Source organism: Polyodon spathula, chromosome 23 (assembly GCF_017654505.1).
Source record: "Polyodon spathula isolate WHYD16114869_AA chromosome 23, ASM1765450v1, whole genome shotgun sequence".
In the NCBI taxonomy this organism is placed as follows: Eukaryota; Metazoa; Chordata; class Actinopteri; order Acipenseriformes; family Polyodontidae; genus Polyodon; species Polyodon spathula.
This window is the reverse complement of record NC_054556.1, coordinates 17,730,759-17,753,504: the sequence shown is the minus strand read 5'-3', so window position 1 is coordinate 17,753,504 and position 22,746 is coordinate 17,730,759. Positions and strand designations below refer to the sequence as shown.

Here is a 22,746-nt window from a genome sequence, read left to right as displayed (position 1 = left end):
TGTTCACAATGTTGACATCGGCAAAACGCATGCCCACACGACGCCATACACGCTGTCTGCCATCTGCCCAGTACAGTCGAAACCGGGATTCATCCGTGAACAGCACACTTCTCCAGCGTGCCAGTGGCCATCGAAGGTGAGCATTTGCCCACTGAAGTCAGTTACGACGCCGAACTGCAGTCAGGTCAAGACCCTGGTGAGGACGACGAGCATGCAGATGAACTTCCCTGAGACAGTTTCTGCAGAAATTCGTTTGTGCAAACCCTCAGCTGTCCAGGTGGCTGGTCTCAGGCGACGATCCCGCAGGTGAAGAAGCCAGATGTGGAGGTCCTAGGCTGGCTCGGTTACACGTGGTCTGCGGTTGTGGGGCCGGTTGAACGTACTGCCAAATTCTCGAAAATGACTCTGGAGGCAGCTTATGGTAGAAAAATGAACATTCAATTCTCTGGCAACAATTCTGGTAGACATTCCTGCAGTCAGCATGCCAATTGCACGCTCCCTCAAAACTTGAGACATCTGTGGCATTGTGTTGTGTGACAAAACTGCACATTTTAGAGTGGCCTTTTATTGTCCCCAGCACAAGGTGCACCTGTGTAATGATCATGCTGTTTAATCAGCTTCTTGATATGGCACACCTGTCCGGTGGATGGATTATCTTGGCAAAGGAGAAATGCTCATTAACAGGGATGTACACAAATTTGTGCACAAAAGCTTTTTGGGCGTATGGAAAATTTCTGGGATCTTATTTCAGCTCATGAAACATGGGACCAACACGTTGCGTTTATATTTTTGTTCATATATATATGCACACACATATATCGGGGATCTATGTTTAGATTTTTAACTACTGGCCCCTCGGGCCACTGAGCTACTGTTTTTACTGGCCCGGATGCAATTTTATCTGGCCCAATATATTTATATATTTTTTCATGATGGTTTTTATTTTCCATACATTTCTAACTGTGTATGGAACCAGAGAAAGCCCACGTCTCAAAAGAAAGTGGCTAAACGAAGCCTTTCAATATATGTTACTTCAGCCATTCAACATGTACATAGCATGTGCTAAAAGTAGTACGGTAATCCAAACTTGGATAACATTGAAATTAAAAAGATAATTTAACGTTATGATGAATATAAAGACATACTAAATGTTAAGCAGAACAACACAGTGAAGAAAAGGCAAGATAATTGAAGTCGGAAAGGAGTTATTTTTTAACTCTGGACTGCAGTTCAATGTAAAACATCTACTGTTGACTTTCTGTGAATGGATGGAGTAACGTCAACATTTGCACTGAGCATTAAAAGTACAACCAGGTGTCCTTGTTTTGAATTATTTACAGGTTATTAAATAAACAAAGTAACCTGACTTCATCTGATGTCAGTACTTGATGGCTAGTTGTAATTAGTAATGTTAAACTATTGTAATTTTGGAATGTATTTTCTATTTTGGCCAGGTTACAATATTTACACTAAGATTATGTTAGAAATATTATTTGTTAGAATTAAACAGATGTACAATATTTAGGTTGCTATATGACAGGTGTTATTTTATTCTGAATACACTACAGCAAAAATTATTATTTGGTGGTTTGCGCAATATTATGCTACTGTTGCTTTAATTGGAAGAGATGCGCGCTGTGACATTGCTGCTGCTTATTGAATTCTGTGTATTTTAATTCAGTAATCAAAAGAAAAAACTTGTGCCTAAGGAAATAGGGTACAGAGCGAAGAAATCTCATCTTGGACATTGTTTGAACACACGCATTTGCCTTTTATTCTTGGGAGCGTAAGGGACCAGAGTTCGGATAATCGAATTCAAATAGGAAACTATTCGAAATTCCTATCCCTAATAATAAACACTATTAAAACAATATTCATAATACAAAATAATAACAATCATACTTAAAGTGTTGTGACTGCTGAAGCCTCTCCCAAGTCAGCGCCACTCTTGCTGAGTGAAACCAATGATTCTGGAAAAACTCTGAACGGCATTTTTGAGCCGAACACATCGGATCCCAAATCAAAAAGTTTGACAATTTGATTGCGTATCCGGGTATCCATCGGGACATCTTACTGCGAGACTGGATATGTAAATGAAATGTTGAATTCACAACAAATAAAGCTGCTGTTTATCTGCAAGTCTGGGAAAATGACGCCAAATAAGGCAAAACGTTACTTTTTTTTTCCTCTGTCATAATGAAGCCTCCACTCTAAATGTTGGTCTTCATTTTCTTTCATAATTACATTGTTTATGATTTATTGATTTCAGTGCGTCCTTTTGGCTTATTAGTTGCTTAGTTGTAGAAAACCCGTTTTGCCGTGGGAACGAGTACCAACACAGCACTTCGGAGCGCAGTCTCAGATTCTTACTGTACAACAAATATGACACGCAGCAGGAAAGTTAGGATTAGTTTGTAGTTATGTTTTTAAAAAATGGTTTGTAAATTAATTTTCAGCTTTTTGAAACACTGGTCCGTTTTCCTGAATTCATGAAAGAGAAGCCACACACACACACACACACACACACACACACACACACACACACACAACACATAAGAACATAAGAAAGTTTACAAACGAGAGGAGGCCATTCGGCCCATCTTGCTCGTTTGGTTGTTAGTAGCTTATTGATCCCAAAATCTCATCAAGCAGCTTCTTGAAGGATCCCAGGGTGTCAGCTTCAACAACATTACTGGGGAGTTGATTCCAGACCCTCACAATTCTCTGTGTAAAAAAGTGTCTCCTATTTTCTGTTCTGAATGCCCCTTTTTCTAAACTCCATTTGTGACCCCTGGTCCTTGTTTCTTTTTTCAGGCTGAAAAAGTCCCTTGGGTCGACACTGTCAATACCTTTTAGAATTTTGAATGCTTGAATTAGGTCGCCACGTAGTCTTCTTTGTTCAAGACTGAACAGATTCAATTCTTTTAGCCTGTCTGCATATGACATGCCTTTTAAGCCCGGAATAATTCTGGTCGCTCTTCTTTGCACTCTTTCTAGAGCAGCAATATCTTTTTTGTAGCGAGGTGACCAGAACTGAACACAATATTCAAGATGAGGTCTTACTAGTGCATTGTACAGTTTTAACATTACTTCCCTTGATTTAAATTCAACACTTTTCACAATGTATCCGAGCATCTTGTTAGCCTTTTTTATAGCTTCCCCACATTGTCTAGATGAAGACATTTCTGAGTCAACAAAAACTCCTAGGTCTTTTTCATAGATTCCTTCTCCAATTTCAGTATCTCCCATATGATATTTATAATGTACATTTTTATTTCCTGCGTGCAGTACCTTACACTTTTCTCTATTAAATGTCATTTGCCATGTATCTGCCCAGTTCTGAATCTTGTCTAGATTCAGACCCCTGACCAATTCTCTCATATTACTGAATTACAAATGGTACATTGAAATTTCATTCTGTTCGATATTTTATTTTAAAACACTTAAACTCAAAATCAATTATTGTAAGGTGACATTGGTTTTATGTTGGGAAATATTTTTAAGGAAAATAAAAAACTGAAATATCTTACTTGCATAAGTATTCAACCCCCACACATTAATATTTGGTAGAGCCACCTTTCTCTGCAATAACAGCTTTAAGTCTTTTGGGGTAAGTATGTACCAGCTTTGCACAGTGTTGGAGTGACTTGACAGATTTGCTCCGGTTGTTCAGGTTGGTTGGTTGACACTTGTGGACCGCAATTTTCAAATAGTGCCACAGATTCTCAATGGGATTGAGATCAGACTTTGACTGGGCCACTATAGGACATTCACCTTTTTGTTCTTGAGCCATTCCAATGTTGCTTTGGCCTTGTGCTTGGAGTCATTGTCCTGCTGCAAGGTGAATTTCATCCCAAGCTTCAGTTTTTTAGCGGACTGAAGCAGATTCTCTTGCAGTATTTTCCTGTATTTTGCTCCATCCATTCTTCCTTCAATTGTAGCAAGATGCCCAGTCCCTGCTGATGAGAAGCATCCCCACAGCATGATGCTGCCACCACTATACTTCACTGTAGGAATGGTGTGTCTTGAGGCATGGGCAGTGTTAGGTTTGCACCACACATAGCGCTTTGAGTTTTGGCCAAAAAGTTCTATCTTGGTCTCATCTGACCACAAAACCTTTTCCCACATCGCAGCTGGGTCACTCTCATGCTTTCTGGCAAACTCCAGACGTGCTTTCAGATGGTACTTTTTGAGTAACGGCTTCTTTCTTGCAACCCTCCCATACAGGCCAGTGTTATGCAGAGCTCTTGATATGGTTGACTGGTGCACCACTACTCCACTCCCACCCACTGAACTCTGTAGCTTCTTCAAAGTGATTGTTGGCCTCTCTGTGGCTTCTCTCACAAGTCTCCTTCTTGTTTGAGCGCTGAGTTTTGAGGGACGGCCTTTTCTTGGCAGTGCCTGGGTGGTGTGATGCAGCTTCCACTTCCTGATTATTGATCCAATTGTGCTCACTGGGATATCCAAACACTTGGATATTATTTTGTACCCTTTCCCTAATCTATGCATTTGTATTACTTCATCTCTAACTTCTGTAGAATGCTCTTTGGTCTTCATTTTCATTCAGATTCACAGCCTTACCAACGATCCTTCAACAGTGGGGTTTTTATCCAGAAAATGTGACAGCAACTTTAATGGTTCACAGGTGGAGGCCAATGGTAAGGTAATTGTGTCCTCGTTTGGGCAATTTCTTTCATCGGTGCAAACTGGGAGCTACCACAGCACAGGGGTTGAATACTTATGCAAGCAAGATATTTCAGTTTTTTATTTTCTTAAAAATATTTCCCAACATAAAACCAATGTCACCTTACAATAATTGATTTTCAGTTTAAGTGTTTTAAAATAAAATATCGAACAGAATGAAATTTGTAATTCAATAATATGAGCGAATTGGTCAGGGGTCTGAATACTTTTGCAAGCCACTGTATATATACACATACACACACATATACATATACATTATATATATATATATATATATATATATATATATATAAATTAAATATAGTAGTTAAATATAACTGGCCCAGTCAGGCCTGTGGTGCTTCATAACTACCGGCCAAACCAAATTGGTTTATACCACTTATAACACGGCCACCTGACATTTGTGGGAAGAAAAACAAAAACAAATAATTAAAACACATTTAAATTAAGATAAAACCAGAAACTTTTATTGTGTATATATCCGCAGTGTAATATAGTCCCAAATTTAATTCATTGTTCGCTTATTAAAAATAAATTGCACATGTTCGTTTATTGTGAATTTCTGCATCAAAAATACCATCTCAATAGAAACTAGAGGGCTGCGCACAAACTGGATGATGGGTGGAGTTTCAAATTGCACTAAGGAAGTAAGGAGAGCAGCTGATAGAGACTGAAGCCGGATCTTGAAGTGAGTTTGTTAACTTGATATATACAAGCATTTACTATAAAGTTTACACATATTCTAAAAGAATGAAAATGTACTAGATTTCAAAGTATGTTTTTGTTATTTGTCAGACCCCCTTGCGTCCCAGTCGTGCCAGATTAAGTTGATGATTGAACCAGACTTTACACACCAATCTGACCGCGGTGTCAGGGGACAGTATCTCAGTTTCCTGCAGATGTTTAAAACTTCTACTGTTAATATAACTTTAGTCCAGCTCAGTGTTATAAAACTGGAGGCTGAATACTGGTCCTTAGTTTAACTTGCACTGGCATAAAATTCCCTTATGTTGTTGAGATTTTCTTGGACTTATTTCCATAAAATGAATGTCAATATTTTTTTTCTTTAAGTACATTAACCAGCCCATGCTGTAGTTTTTTTTTTGTGTGTTTTTTTCAATCTTTGCTTTCTTCTATTTCATTTAGCTGTTCCTCATCAACTGTTGTGTCTGTTCTTGCTGGTGCTCTTTTATTTTTTTTTCAGATGGACTGCTGTCTTCACTCAGAAAGCTGGTATTGTAAAAGTTATGTGGATTTTCATCCCCAAATATATTAAAGGAAATAAGTGAAATGCCACTCATTTTTGGCAGTGGTCATGTGATTTAGAATGTAGTGGTGCGTAGTGATTTATTCAGTGTGAAGCAGCTCATTAGTATGCAAGCCATAGTATATATGGTATATATACGCACAGTCATGTGATGCTGTTTAACCAATCAGGTGGTTATTTTTCCAAGGTTATTTTTCCAATATATATATATATAAATATATATATATATATATATATATATAAATTTTATATATACACACAGTATTTTATAGAGGGCATGGGCAGTATTACTGTAAAAAGGCAGTTGATTAAAAAGATTGAGGGACTGTATATTACTGTTCTAATGAATTATGAGAAATTATTTTTCTGTGTGAGATCTGTCAAAATGTTAAGAAAAGCAGATGTTTAATAAAAATATGTATAGTTAAAACATGATGTACACTCAGCTACTATTGATATACATCTATTTGAATTGTTTTATTAATGTGTAAAAATGATATCTGTGAAAAATAAAACGAAAAATTATAAAAAACAAGAAAAAAGAATTTCACAGGGCTACGAGTATAACCTTTTAAATACCATGTCAGTCCCTGTTTGAATACAATTTTAACTTAAAACAAACTAATACACATTATATTGGACTTGACATAACAAATTATCCATTAAAAATCACACTATATTATTACTAACACTTAAGAATGGACATGCAGAAGATATTCACATACGCAGAGATATTTAAATATGAATTGCAAAAGCCGTTCAAAGAGAGGCTATGGTGGTGCTCGTGTTAATTAAATGTTAACCCTTTCCTAAACTGATACTGCTGCTTAATTATCGTGAGGCAGCATGACAATAGACTAGTTTATGAAATTCCAACAGTAAAATACATCTTAAATATTTCTTATTTCATTATGTACTTTATGTAGGAGCTCAGATATAGAATAACATACAGAAAAACAACTACAGAGTAAATATTAGCTGACTTCAGCACAACTTTCCAAAAAAAAAAAAAAAAAAAAAAACACCCTCATGTTTCCTGTTAGCAAGCTGGCAGTGTAGATAAGCTCCGCACACAGAAATATTAAACTGCAGTGCAGAAAAGTTTCAATTGAAAGAACGCTAGGTATCTGTACTTGCAAAGTAGTTGCAGATTTAAGCTTTGGAAACTTGGTAGCTTTACCTATAAATACAACACAGTGACTCGGATTGTATATGTTACACAGGGAACGAAACTCCTGTGTTTATGTTAAATTGAGTAGAATATATGCTATTACAACTGAACAAAAACGGTCCCATAGATTAGTGCTAAAAGCCAATGCCTGGCTTCATTGCAGGGAGCCATGCACTCACAGGCTCCAATCTGCAGCTCAGGTAAAAGTTTGGCATCCCCCTATAGAATGAACTCATTTTGCTTCATGCAGTCGAATGAAACCAGCTGAATAATGTTACGTTAACATACTGAATGACATACCGCTTTCTAGTTTTCTATATCACTTAACAAAAAACTGACAAAAATTGACATTTCTAAATCTAACATTAAATGCTGTACTATTAATGGTTTCCAGTAGACTTTTGCAATATAATTTAGTAGTTTCTTTGATTACAGGATGTTAAATAAAATATCTAATTTCTGTTCAGTTTTATTTAGTATTATGTCTCAGTCCTAAAATTCTAGTTAATGCAAAACCTTTGGTCATAGCTGTAGGCTGCTGGTTGACTAAAAAATAAAACATTTCTGAATTTAAATTGTTAAGTAAAACTGTGTTTTTTTCTGTGGTCAATAATTAGCTTTATATATGAATCCAACACTTTGACCTTGACTTAAGTTTACTGGCCTTGGCGCCATCTACAAAGTTATTTCAAATTAACAGTGAGGCCTTACTGGAGTTGATGCAACAAGCGAAACTGTACAGCATTGTGACAAAATGAATAGAACGTATAGTTTTGATAAGTATCTTTCACACCACAGGCAACAAGACAGGCGACACAGGAGCGACAAGAAGTAAACAGGACTGTATCCTATATTGTGTGATTTGTTGCGCGACAACTATGGAATTGACCAAACAGAGAACAGTGTCAATGCATGTGGTCCTGAAACTTTTCAAAGGCACTGCTACTAACCAGAAATGAGTGGTTTGACTACTACCTTGTCAAGAAACTTAGCCAAGACTGGCAGGTTAGAAATGGGTCTAACATTACTCAAAACAGTACAATCTACTTTGATTTTTTGAGCAGAAGCTTAACCAAAGCAGTTTTGAAAGCCATTGTATTGTCATCATTACCCAGATAACTCAATACTCTTACCTCATCAAGGGATCTAACTGGAATTGGATCTAAGGAAGAGGTAGAAGATTTCATCTGCATCATTCAAATTTTATAATCAATTTGACAGTTCAAATAAGAATCATCCCAAGGTTATTGCTATGTGTAACCTACACTGGAAGCATTAAATCATTCAAAACGATCTTAAGCATCTGTGAGCGAGAGCTAACAGCCTTCACCAGTCCCCAGTGCAAATCACTTGCATTCCTACAGTATTGTGGAAAACGAATGCATACATACTCCTGAGCCAAGGTACCCATTTCTTACCTGTCCTTATATTACTGAAGTATTTGATTTAAAATGAATCTCCTTTTAGAGAAATCACTTTTTATTTTTCAATCAGATTCCAAATTGTTTTTGCAAAACTGATAAAATAAATGCTTTCTAAAACACCTGTTTCCAAAAACTGCAATAGTATAGATTTGCTTTATTTTGTATTATTATTTACAGTATGCAATTCTTTTAAATAATTATTTTTAAAAGATTAAATCAGAAAACAAAACGCAAAACAGGTTGTAAATCTTTTTTATGACCAAAACCTGTTTTACTCCAAACACTTGCACTCTTACGCTTCACACTTAACTGAGTGTATGGTGATAAGTACGGTATTGCTGATGTACAGCCCTAGTCCAGAAAGGGGCTCGCAGACTACTCTACCAATTACCCTCCCTTGGATCATGGGAAACAATTGAAGCATCGTAAAAAAAACAACTATTGATTCTTAAATGTAATATTTAATAACGCAGCAAAACTGCACCTTTAGCTCATCTACTCTGAATCTCTAACTGATTAATTAAGCAAGCAGGTCAACTAAAAACACTTTCCACAGCATTTAAAATGAACATGCAACACATGTTACAGTATATTATTGCCTAACATACTTCAATGTAACTCGGATCTGTGTTAGGGTTTCAAATTGTGATTCTTCATTAAATCATTCAACCAAAAAAGAAACAAAACCTGACTATATACACGTCAAGGCAAGACTTCAATAAAGAAAGAATCAAAGTTGAAAATTCAGATCACTTCAAAACTGCACCTTCTTTTGTCAGTTACATGAGAAAAATAAAACAGTATTGGCATCAATATCTGCCTATTACTGGCATAATCGGAATCACAATCAGTTCATCCTGTATATGAATAGTTTGGGATGAAAGCTGGTCTGCTAACAATAAGGCCAGCACCTCTAGTTACGAGAATTGCTATGGATATTTTGACAGATCTGTCGACCTGGCCACTAATGTACTCGCCAAGCTGCATCAAAATTGCACGTACATTTCATGTTCAAAGACAGCTCTCTCTCGGAGGATTGTGGGAAGAGCTTGCAGGGAGGCAGTAGCGTTTGAACGCTAGGGGGTAGGAGGGTTTTTTTTTGGCTACATTTTTTGCAATATTCTTTAATTATTTGTTAATCATTTAGTTTGTTTATATTTATTTTTGTTTCGTTGTTTTGGTTTGCATTTTACTGTTTATCAAGTAGTGTGTGTGTGTGTGTGTGTGTGTAGATCCCATTATGGCATCTCACTCTGGAGGGCTGGGGGCTCTCAGCTGCGACATTGGGTTAGCTGCTTGCCGGATACCGGCGTGTTGCCTGCTAGCAGTAGGAGAGGTAGTCGGCTATGAAAACATAGTGTCGGCTTCCCGCATGAATCAGAGGATTGTCATCATTTTAAAAGAGGTATTGCTGGTCAATCAACTGTAGGAGGAAAGATTTTCAGTTGAAGGAGATTTTATTCAAGTGTCCCCCTTAGTAACCCCTTTGCCAAGGTTATTATGTCTAATGTGCCACCATTTTTAAAAAATGAGACCTTGGAGAATGAACTTGCCCGGTATGGCAAGCTGGTGTCCCCAGTTAAAAACATTTCATTAGGGTGTAAAAATGTTAATGTTAAGCATGTCCTGTATTTTTGGAGACAGGCATTTTTACTGCTGAATAATCCGGGGCAGGTGATTGATGTAGCTTGAAGCTTCAGTGTAGATAGAGGGTACGGGCTGTGTTGTATTTGTTAGCTCAAACACAAAGTGGTACTTTAACTGTGGGGAACAAGGACACCAAAGGAGAGCCTGCCTGAGAAAAAACAGAAATGAGGAAAGGCAGGAGCAGGGTACTGATGGCAGGAAGTTGGCTGGGGATGTTGGGGGTGAACGGGAGGATGAGTCAGCTCCCTGTCGCAGCGACAGCCGGAGTCTGCAGAGACCAGGGAGCCGCCGAATCGAATGGAGCCGCCGACACCACAGCCAAGGCTGAAGAGACTCAGCCGCAGTCCTTTCCAAAATGAAATTACTGAAAATGATGAGTCATTTGTCATGGTAACTAAAAAAAAAAAAAAAACAGATAATATACACTAAAAAATAAGGACCCTTTAGATCTGCCTAACAGTGAACTGGGAACGGAGCAGAGCCCCGAGTCTGTGCTGGAGGGGTGCCTGCAGTCTCAGGCAGGGGTGTCTGTCCCTCCTGATATGAAGGCAGAGGGGAGCGGCACGGTGATGGGCTCTAAACCCAGCGCTGTTCAGCTCTCTTCTCTCTCTGAACCCCAGCAAAAAGGAGACAGAGGCGGTGGAGGTGGAGAGAGACATGGATGGCGGAGCAGACAGCAAGGACGGAGCAGATGAAATGGAGGTGGAGCTCTCTGACTCCTCGTTTATCTCTGACATCCCTGATAGCCAACCCATTAACAGAGGAGAAAAAAGTTTATACCCTTGATGAAGAATACAAATGGAGAATACAAAAGGGAAAAGGAGGGTTGAAATTGAAAACTTCTTTCCAGATCTGAGATTGTTCCTCCACTCAGCACACATCGTCACACGAAAGGCAACATTAGAGGAATTTGACCAACAAAAAAGGTACCATCTTAAAAAATGTTCCCAGTAGCCTCTCTGACCACCACTGCCTGGTAGTTACAGTAATACCTACCACTGACTCTCACAGCACCTCCTACATGCATTTTAATGTAAAGTTATTACAGGACACAGTTATTGTAATGCAATTTCAGTAAATCTGGAACATACACAAAAAAGAAAAAACACTCTATAAAAACTTGAGGCAGTGGTGGGACTTTGGTAAAACAGAGATTAAAATCTTTTGCCAGCAATACACACTCAATTCAACTGGGTCACTGAACGCAGCGGTGAGAGAGGGAGCAGATGCTGGGCAGCCTGCTGAAGGAGAGAGTGAAGGTGCTGATGCGCTCTCGCTTCATGGAACTGAAAGACATGGACACCCCCTCCAGTTTCTTTTTTGGCTTGGAGAGGAGGAGAGCAGACAGCTGGCACATGCATTGCATCTGGATGCCTTGCGGCAGGGAGCTGTACAGCCGGGAGGGGATTAGCGGGGAGGCAGTAAAATTTTATACTGAATTATATAGTAAAGAGCCATGTGACCAACAGGATATGGACCTGCTGCTTCAGGTTTTGCCCACCCTTAGCGAAGAACAACAACATCAATTAGATAAGCCGCTAACATATCAGGAGCTGACCACTGCTGTTACACAGCTTTCAAACAGAAAAGCTCCTGGCATTGACGGACTGCCCGCTGAATTTTAAAAAAAAAATCTTGACTGCGATTAAAAAAAATGGAGACCTGTTTCGCTTTTATATTCTGATTTTAAAATAAATTTCAAAATGTCTGGCCAATAGATTAAAAATATGTATAGGAGCTGTGTCATAAAGATGGCCGGAGTGGGGGACGTCAGACCAGAAACAGTATCCAGGAAATAAAACGACAGAGAGGTGGAGTTTGGTGGAGCTGAGCGAATGATCTCGCTCAGCATTTAATAAATTAATAGTCAGAAATTAAACGGTTGTAAGACAAACAAAAACACAGGACATGGCACTGGTAACCAAAATAAACAGACAAACAAAACGGATTAACACTAAACAAAACACGGTGAGCAGATATTTTAACTATTACTATTATTATTACAATTATTACCTCTGTCTCCCATCCTGTTTCCCACTCACCGAACACACAACCCCAAGTGAGTGAAAACATGCAGCTGTACCGAGACTCGACTGCTAATCAATCATTCAATTGGACTTGTGGTACAACTGCACATGAACTAATAAAGTGCAATTCCCCGTGCTCACATATTATTACATTTACATGCATGTGAGGTGCTGTGCAATCCTCGTGCCTAACTACAATCCCGTGTACCAATGACTATACACCAACATTAACACACAACATACGACACAAAATACACACAGGGGCGGGCACTTTGCCACAAGATGTAATTCACATGGACCAAACTTACTGTATACCAGGACACTCCATTTTTGATCATTTGTTTTTAATTCGTGACTTTTTATCAATGGCTAATACATGCAATTTGAATGTTGGGCTGGTCTCTTTAGATCAGGAGAAGGCGTTTGACAGGGTCGACCACACATACCTTTTTAAAACCTTGGGAGCCTTCGGGGTTGGCCTTGTTTTTATTTCTTACATTCAGCTTTTACACTTAATGTTTTTAGCATTTTAAAGATCAGCAATGGGCTTAGTCAACCCTTCCCAGTGTGCATGGGTATTAAGCAAGGCTGCTCCCTGTCTGGAATGATTTATTCACTGGCCATAGAGCCCCTGCTGCACCTACTAAGGGGCAGGCTGGTTGGCTGGGCAGTGCCCTCCTCACCCTCCCCTGTCACAGTGAAGGTTTCTGCATATGCAGATGATGTGAATGTGTTTGTGTGCAGTGACGGAGACAACAAGGCACTACAACAGAGCCTGCACACATTCCAGAGAGCATCTACGGCAAGAGTTAACTGGGCAAAGTGTGACGGCTTCCTGTCAGGCAGTTGGCATGATTGCACACCCCCTGTCCTGCCCGAGGCGCTGAGATGGGACAGGACAGGTATAAAAGTGTTGGGTGTGTTTTTCGGAGTGGAGACTTGCAGAAAAACTGGGAGGGCCTGGTGGAGAGGGTGAGGGAGTGGCTGCAGAGATGGAAAGGACCGCTGATCCAGCTGTCCTTTAGGGGAAGGGTCCTGGTGATTAATAATCTGGTGGCCTCCATGCTGTGGCACAGACTGGTGTGTCTGGACCCTCCCCGGGGTATGGTGCAAGAGATCCAGAGAATACTGCTGGAGTTCTTCTGGAGCGGGAGACATTAGTTGCAGCCAGCAGTCCTGTATCTCTCCACTGATGAAGGGGGGCAGGGGCTGGTCAGCATTACCAGCAGGGTAGCAGCCTTCAGACTGCAGACGGTGCAGAGGCTCCTGTACGCTGGGGAGGAGACTCATTGGAAGAGGCTAGCTTTTTTTCTCAGCAGAATGGGGGGCTGGGGATAGGCAAACATCTGTTTTTAATCGAGAATACTGGATTAGCGAAAAAAGGTCTCCCTTGTTTTTACTTGAGTGTTTTAGATGCCTGGAGCGCAGTGATTGAGGAGAGAGATGAGGGGTCTCTGACAGGCAGGGTCCTGTTGGAGGAGCCCCTATTCTTCAATCCGCTCTTCCCTGTGCGTTTCTTTCAGTCGATGATGCTCTGTGCCAGTTTTGTGAGGGCAGGAGTGACCAGGCTGAGCCATTTGATCAACCTTGACCTCTCCTGCTGGTTGACTGCTACACAGCTGGCTGGGCAACTGGGCTGGCACTCTGAGAGGCTGGTAGAGAAAATGGTTAGTGAGCTGTAAGCTCTCTCTCCCCCCGAGCTCAGGGAGACTTTGAGGGAGGAGATATCCAGTGGCACAGAGCAGAGACAAGACTTCATCTTTCCAGGGTTGCTAGTGTGTCCAGCAGTAGGTGAAGGAGGGGGAATAAAGGGAATGAGGGAACGCTACTCAACTTTAACAGTTAAAGAATTAACTCTTCACACAACAGGGAGTAAGAAAATCTACCAGTTGTGTGTGAAGATATCACATTTTCACCAGTTGAGGGAGTTGGTGTATTCAAGGTGGAAGGGATGTTTGGAGGTAGAGGAGGGGCACAGGCCAGTATGGAGGGTGCTGTATAAACTGCCTCTCACCAACAGAGTGGAGGACCTGCTGTGGAGGATCCTGCACTGTATTGTGTTCACCGGCAGGTTTCTCCACAGAGTTGATTCCAGTAATAGCTCAGAGTGCTGTTTTTAAACTAAATAATAACCTGGAGGACTTCCAGGAGAGGTGGTGTGTGGGAGACACCATGTGTGATGTAAGTGAGGAGGGGGGAGCTCCAGTTTTTGTTCTAATTTTAATTTTATTAATTTTTTTTTATTGTTTTACAGTGTTTTTATTAATTTTGGCTTTAATCTGTTTTTAACAGAAAGACACTGTTTTTTATTATTTTTTATGATCCTTTTATCCTGTTTAAAATCTGTTTAAGGAGAACATGATGTATTTTAGGATTTTTTAAATTCTGCCTAGGCAGTAGGAATCTTAATTTTTCTTGTGTTTTACCTTTATTGAATTTTAGAGGATTTTATTTGGAATGTTTAAATAAAGGATCTTAAAAGTCAACAGTTTAAATACCCAATGTATGTATATTTCCACACATTTGGGTATGCAAGCTTTTGATGACATTTCTCTCTCTCTCTCATAATAACTACAGCACACTTACTGAACCTGACTGCTGGCACCTGCTCATTTAAAAAGGTAGTGATGGTAGTAAGGGCCAATAATACTGCCTTAAATAGCTGGCTACTGAAGGAAGCAGCCATGCGAGCTACAGAATAATAACTCTAGCAAGAACCGGATTCCTGGCACTTGATCATTTTACTAACACTTCTGACCAGGACTGGGTGGGTAGTTACAGGTCACCAACATTGCCTCGCTTTGCAGGGTTGGTTTTTCCAAACAGACTGCCTGTGCCACTTTGATCTTAGCTGGCAATGGAAGGCAGCAGTCATAGGAGCTACAGAACGATGCCCAATTAGCACAACTCGTCTGTCAGGAGAACCACCCCTGTAAAGTAGATCTGTACTAATGGACACATTGTAAATAAGATTAGCATGGGAGTACACGTGTTTCTTTGTTTGGCTATACAGCTAGAATTAACCTACACAAACTGTGCCACACCGATTGTGACTGGATACTGAAGGCACGAGCGTGAATTACAAAACAATGCCTCATTCTATTAGTATCCAGCAAGTGGAAGCTCGGGACACAAAACATTTTACTCCCTTCGCCTTGGTTGTATTAAGTCTACTTTTAAGTTTTTAGGCCATAAGCCGGAACGAGATGGAACGGTACTTTAATCAATTCAACTGCTTTAAAAAACAGCATAGAAAGTTACACACACATGAGGAGAGTATTTTACCAATCAGAACACATTAATAATGCGCTGTCATTAACCTGTTCGGGCCCAGAACCTTCTTTTTATCACCAAAAAAGCTCCCCGAACACTGGGTTCCGAAGGTGCAAAGACGATGAAAATCACACACATAATAAAACTAAGTGAGAACAACATAATACTATTGAAAAAAACCCATCTGTTAAATCCACTTCAATCAGTGTAGATGAAGGGGAGACAGGTTAGAGAAGGAATTTTAAGCCTTGACACATTGAGACAATGATTGTGTATGTGTGCCATTCAGAGGGTAAATGGGCAAGACAAAAGATTTAAGTGCCTTTTAACAGGGTATGGTAGTAGGTGCCAAAGGCCCCGGTTTGAGTGTGTCAAGAACTGCAATGCTGCTGGGTTTTCACACTCAACAGTTTCCCGTGTGTATCAAGGATGGTCCACCAACCAAAGGACATCCAGCCAACGGCAGGCCAGGTTCCTGCTGTTTCATGCTGATGGGAGGACTAGGGTATGGAGAAAACCACATGACTACATGCATCCATCATACCGCGTGCCAGCATTGCAGGCTGGTGGTGGTGGTGTGAGGTGTGTTTTCATGGCACACACTGGGCTCCTTGATAAAAGTGGAGCAACGTTTGAATGCCACAGGATATCTGAACATCATTGCCAATCAGGTGCATTCCTTCATGGCAGCAGTGTATCCATCTGCTAATGAATTTTTTCAGCAGGATAATGCCCCATGCCACAAGGCTAGGATTGTCCAGGAATGGTTTCACGAACATGACAGTGAATTCTGCTTACTGCAGTGGCCTGCCCAGTCACCAGATCTCAATCCAATTGAGCATCTGGGGGTGAGATGGAACAAGCTATTCGGAGTAGAGATCCACTACCAGCCAACTTGACACAACTATGGGAAGCATTGGAGTCAACATGGGCCAGCATTCCTGTGGAACGCTTTTGACACCTTGTAGAGTCCATGCCCCGATGAATTGAGGCTGTTCTGAGGGCAAAAGGGGGTGCAACTCAATGTTAGGAAGGTGTTCCTAATGTTTTGTACTCTCGGTGTATGTACATATATTTGATACAAAATGGATACAATGCAATTACAGTACAAAGGCAAGCAAATATACTACCTTACAGTTATGTAGTTTACAATATGTAACGAAAAATTAGCAAACAAAGCAAAAGAGTTTAAATTTTCATATTACACAGGATGACTTCAAATACAGAAACTCTGATGCTTTTCACATTTTCTTCTTTAAAAAAAAATTGTTTTTACATTGTGTGTCACATGCATAAACAAATAAATAAAATAAAATAAACAGAATAAAGAAACATACAAACTGTTTTGTTTTTATGTCTGTTCAATTTGGGAAACTCCTGTCTTGTCTAGTGCTGTGTGTATGTGTCTGAATACAAGAGAAATGAAACAATGTATTTTGCACTAAATGAGTTGCTGCTATATTAAACTATGTAACCATGCAATGCCTGAGAAAGAACAACTGAACCTTTGAAATACTGTATTGAATTGAAGTATTTGGCTTACACACTAACTAACAGACAGCACTAGTTTGTGCAATATGAGAATTAAAACACACAGTCTGAGTTGGGATTTGAACTGGTAACCACATGGTATGAAGCCTTTGTCTTTAACCACTGGGCCAACTTACCCAAGCTCCATTGAATACCTTGCTAATTCAACTTTTTAACCCTCAACTCTGTTCTTTTCTTATGTCATTCTTAGCTGAGTCCATGACAATTTGTCCAATAATTGCACTGTAGCCTATAATATTCTGTGCACAGAGCGAACACAACTACTAATGTAACAGGAGGAGGGAGAAGGAGGTGTTTTGGGCAGGGGTGTGTTGGGGGCTATTGTTGGTTATTCAGGCAAGCAAGGGAGGGAGGGAGCACTGAATGGCTGGATGTTGTGAGCACGGGTGTGGAGTGTGATTGTGGGATTATCTGGGGTGTTTATTATTGGGCTTTGTGGTGGCCGCCGGGGTTTACAAATAACTTTGTTTATTAGCTGCCTTAGTCTTTTATTTGCTCCTAGTTCCTGTTCCCTTTTTCTTATTAATTTAATAAACACTAGCTTGAGATGCTAGGTCTGACATGCTCTGCCTCATTTGTACCCACAGGGGTTGTATGTTACATTACAGGATAATGAAACCCCAATCTCATTATGCCCAACAGACATCACGTTAAAAATGCGATCCAGTTTAACAATCCGACCTACATCTCACTTGTTTTACATTTTTACTACTTTGCCGCTTTTGCATCTCACTCTAAAAACAGTTTCATCAATAACGCTATCTTGTTAAAGTGAACAATCAACAATTTCTAAGTGGTAACACAGTCAACATCTTAAAAGTACACACATATTTTTTCTTATAGCCTATTATTACTTAAAATATGTACATCTAGTAATAGGGACGAATTGTCGCAGAGGCACATTGTCGGGGACGAATTGTACCCTTGGGTCGTACCTCACTATTCTAATCTATCTATTAGTGATGCATGGACCAAGAAGAAGCGCATGGGAACCCAGGAACAAGCTGATGATCGCTAGCCCCTTCTCATAATTCAGTCTACAACATCCAGCATACCACAAGCTTATCAACACAACCTTGAATTGCTGTCAACCCTAAGCACATTCAGCAGTTTACCGAAGTCATGACATTTTGGAGAAATGAGTACCAAGTTCTCAGCATACCACATTAACTATTACACTGATTATGAGAAAGTAAAAATACAGAATGTTACAAGCGTTCAAACAGCACCAGATAAAAGGTTCCACATCTAACCTTTTTTGCTCAATTTTGTTTTCCTGAGATTACAACACATTGTTGAAATTTGCTTCTAGTGCTTGCTTAATCAGTAAAAACAAGATCTGGTCAATAACATGATACTCTCTGTGGTCACATGTAGTGTTCCAAACCAGTACAGTATTAAAGTAGTGATCAGCACCTCTTTGCAGGTGCTTCTATCAAGGCTGAAAAGTGTAATGTGTAAAGTCTAGTGACAGTGAAAATCAATAAGCATCCCCTGGGCTGAATACCCATTCTTCAATTTGCAGTAGATCAATTCATATTAACCCATTGCATGCAAGGAATTGGCAATTACATGTCGGTTAACACTTCGGACAGTTTTTGTAAGTATGTTGCTCACTGTATCAGCTGTATCCCCCCCCACCAGCAGCTTCTGGGCAGCTTTATTAATCAAGCTGTTTATTGCACGGAATGGGCTGTTAAAGGTTGGTTGTATTTTGGTGATAAAAAGAAGGTTCTAGGTCGGAACGGGTTAATGATAGCGCATTATTAAACGGTTCTGATTGGCACTATATTCTCCTCACGTGTGTGTGTAACTTTATATGCTGTTTTTTTAAAGCAATTGAATTCATTAAAGTACCGTCCCGGGCCGTTCTGTCTTGTTCCAGCTTTTACAGCATCCCTCATTTTCACACTATGAAAACCAGGAATAACGAATTTGGATTTGCCTCTCGTACTACGTATACAGTAGAACCCCGGAGTTACGAACACCAAACATGAACTGACCGGTCTATTAAACCCCCACTTTCAACCACAAGTATGCAAATCACTCAGTCATGCGTGCAATGCAACCAGATAGGTGCTCATACATACGTTTTAATCGGTGTCTTTGCTACAGTTACGATTCTAATGGTAACTTCAATTTAGCCTTTTTCTATTTATAGTACTGCTTTAAAGACTTTAGGACCATAACAATGTGAGTATTGTATTACTGTGCTGTATCCCTGTATTATTCTTCAAATTGAGTGGGTACATAGCAGGTGTAAACATTTATTAAAACCATTAACTATTTTCCATAATTACGGACATTTCCTACTTACGCACAACCTCCATTCACAAAGGAGTTCGTAACAATTTGAGGTTGTTTTTAACTATAAACATTTTAAAATACATTTCAAACAGTTTAATCAGTTTGTTTGAATTGAACTGTTTTCCACAGTCCCGATGTAGTGTTATTTTGTGGTACATGTTAAAACGTGGTACGCTCTGTACAGCATTTCCGCGGGCATGCGCAAATTATTTTAGCAAATCATTTGTACTGGGTTTTGCCCTTAAAGTTATTTTTAACATAAATATCTTAACAATTCAGCAAATGTATGCGACTAACTGACGAGCAACAACAAATGAGGTTATCTAAAATTGTAAACGTATACGATTTGGGGGGTGAGCTACATTTTGTCTTGTTCGTAGTGATTTGCGCAGTAGTCAATCACATTAACAGCGTATCGTTTTCAGGCGTTACACGGGTCAGGTTTTGGTACGGGTAACATATTGTGACGATGGACCACTTACTGGCCCTGCTGGTATGGACAACTTACCGACAGTTTCCCGACTCCCGAGCTGGTTAAAAGAAAGATAATCATGAACATTACAAAACAAAGCGAAAAATAAAATTCATCTGCGGGTTGATTCTCTGCAACTCAATTCGGTTGCTTATTTTGGTAAACAAAGAGCTTCTGTTTCCTGGGGGGGGGGGGGTCACATAAAATAAAGCCACCACGACTTCCCACACACGAGTTCCGCGTAACATTGGTTCCCTACTCTGACAGTAGCAGTGTCGGACAGTGTCGACGCAAGGGACTTTTTTAGCCTGAAAAAAGAAACAAGGACCAGGGGTCACAAATGGAGTTTAGAAAAAGGGGCATTCAGAACAGAAAATAGGAGACACTTTTTTACACAGAGAATTGTGAGGGTCTGGAATCAACTCCCCAGTAATGTTGTTGAAGCTGACACCCTGGGATCCTTCAAGAAGCTGCTTGATGAGATTTTGGGATCAATAAGCTACTAACAACCAAACGAGCAAGATGGGCCGAATGGCCTCCTCTCGTTTGTAAACTTTCTTATGTTCTTATGACAGGATAAGGTGTACAGTTCTTAATTCAGTTTGACGTTTTTCACGTTTTGTTTCTCTTTTCTTGTTTTGGGTTATGCAATAAACACAGTCTTGTACCATCAATCGTTGTAATTCTTTCTAATTCATGTATTATATTTGTTTTCGCTTTTGGAAATGTAGAAGAGCTGCCTTAAACAACTTCTAATTGTATTTGCTTTTGTTTTAACGCCAAAAATGGCAGGTAAGCAACGCAAAATCTGATTGCAACGTGCAACGTATATCAGTTTTTACTGCAGCGCACTGTGCTTGAAATGTAAATGTACCTTATTATTTTTAACCGAGCCGTCCCCTCAGACTGGGCTCAAGTCTTCGCGCTTCTCTCTCACCCTCCTCCCCCCAAAATCGTAGCTGCTCTCTTCAACAGCAAAAACAAAGCACATTTATTGTACCGTCTCAGCTAATCAATCGTACTGCTGACCAAAGCGACTTACCGCGGATCAGGTAAAATTAGGGCTGTGTTCTTTTCACGGTAAATAAATAAATAAATAAATACAAGCTTATTTCCCTACATTTCATTGTCTAAAAATTGGTATTTTAAGACATTAAACAATTAAACATAATACGTATTAAAGGAAAGTCTCTATTCGTCTCGTAGACCCCACCTCCCACGGAGAGGGGTACTACTCGAGGTATTTTTTGGTACCCCGGAGTGGTGAACTGGGCAGCGGACCTTCTTTCTAGGGAGGGTGTGCATCCGTCAGAGTGGCAGCTCCACCCTCAGGTGATGGAGTGCATTTGGGAACAATTCGGGAAGGCGCAGGTTGTACTCCCTCCACCACTTAGACGGTCCACTACGCATAAACGCCCTAGCCCACGAGGGGCCCAGGACACTCCTTTACACATTCCCGCTGATACCGTTGCCCCCGAATTACCAGCCTGGATTTTAAGCATCTGTGGGAAAGTGAGGCACTCTCCCCAGACACAGCGGTCGGCTTGGTGCATATAGTCTGGTTCAATCATCCACTTAATCTGTTAAAACTGTTTAATGATATATTTAGGATACTGTTTAATTACTGGTGATTAAAAAACACATTTTAAAAAAGACAGACTACACAGTATTTATACAAAAATGTATGCTTTAATTAAGTTAGAAGATTTACAAATGGAATGAACAGAGATAGAAACAATAACATTGAGCTATAAAGCACAATATGTTCAACAATATTAATCATATGCATGACAGAGTAAATACAGTAATCATTATAATAATAAACAAGTTCAAATAAATACATCAAACAGATAAACATGAGATTGTACCAAACAAATGTGCTACATCTCAGCAAAGCTGCACTTGTGTGCATGTGTGACAGACAGGTACTGTACACAGGTGTGGGAGTGCTGTGTGTGTGTGTGGTGCAGACAGGTACTGTTCATGGGTGTTGCAGTGCTTTGTGTGTGTGTGTGTGTGTGACAGACAGGTACTGTACACAGGTGTGGGAGTGCTGTGTGTGTGTGTGGTGCAGACAGGTACTGTTCATGGGTATTGCAGTGCTGTGTGTGTGTGTGTGTGTGTGTGTGTGTGTGTGACAGACAAGTACTGTACACAGGTGTGGGAGTGTTGTGTGTGTGTGGTGCAGACAGGTATTGTACATGGGTGTTGCAGTCACAGCCTGTCAGCTCGATTAGAGCTCAGACAGCATCTTTCAACAACAATAAAGCGAGACACAAACAGTCCAGTAATGTTGCTTGATTCTGATATCGGGCACTGTTCAGATAGGCTATAAGTAAGGTGTCTGATTTTCAGGTTTTACCAGATTTAACCCAGTTTCTCCCCCGAAAACTCCCCGACTAGGCACATATTTCGAATAAACACATGCGTAGTTGTCTGTGATTCAAATGCAACAGAGCAGAACTGGCTACCTATTAGAAAAATGTGTCTTCTTAGTGTAATATACATATTTATCAGATTTTTCAAAATTACAGCAATATAGCTTTAATGTTTTTGCTTTTGTTGCACACTTTTCTCGCCAGTTATTTGTTTTATGAGTGTGTGTTTAAGCCAAGAGCATTTAGATGTAAGTCGATCATTTTTCTTTGTAAGACAGCATGGTTTCGTTTTCCTGTATGTAATGTTTGCAATTATACTTGCAACTCCACTACAAAATAAAACTTGATTGGAATGGAGAAATGCCTCCATATACAGTGTGTGTATGGGAGAGGGAGAGAGAGAGCGAGAGAGAGAGAGAGAGAGAGAGAGAGAGAGAGAGAGATGTCGTCAAAAGCTTGCATACCCAAATATGTGGAAATATACATACATTGGGGATTTAAACAGTTGGCTACAACTTTGTACTT

The 22,746-nt window shown here is 39.9% G+C and overlaps 1 protein-coding gene across 1 annotated transcript in view; it reads right to left on the bottom strand.

The window, feature by feature from the left end:
* Positions 1-20,016, bottom strand: part of LOC121297908 (zinc finger protein 501-like) — a 28,348-nt gene extending 8,332 nt beyond the window's left edge. The window contains exon 1 of the mRNA XM_041224537.1: positions 19,880-20,016. The gene's annotated coding sequence lies outside the window, so the exon portion shown is untranslated. The remainder of the gene's footprint in view (positions 1-19,879) is intronic.
* Between the last annotated feature and the right edge of the window lie 2,730 nt (positions 20,017-22,746).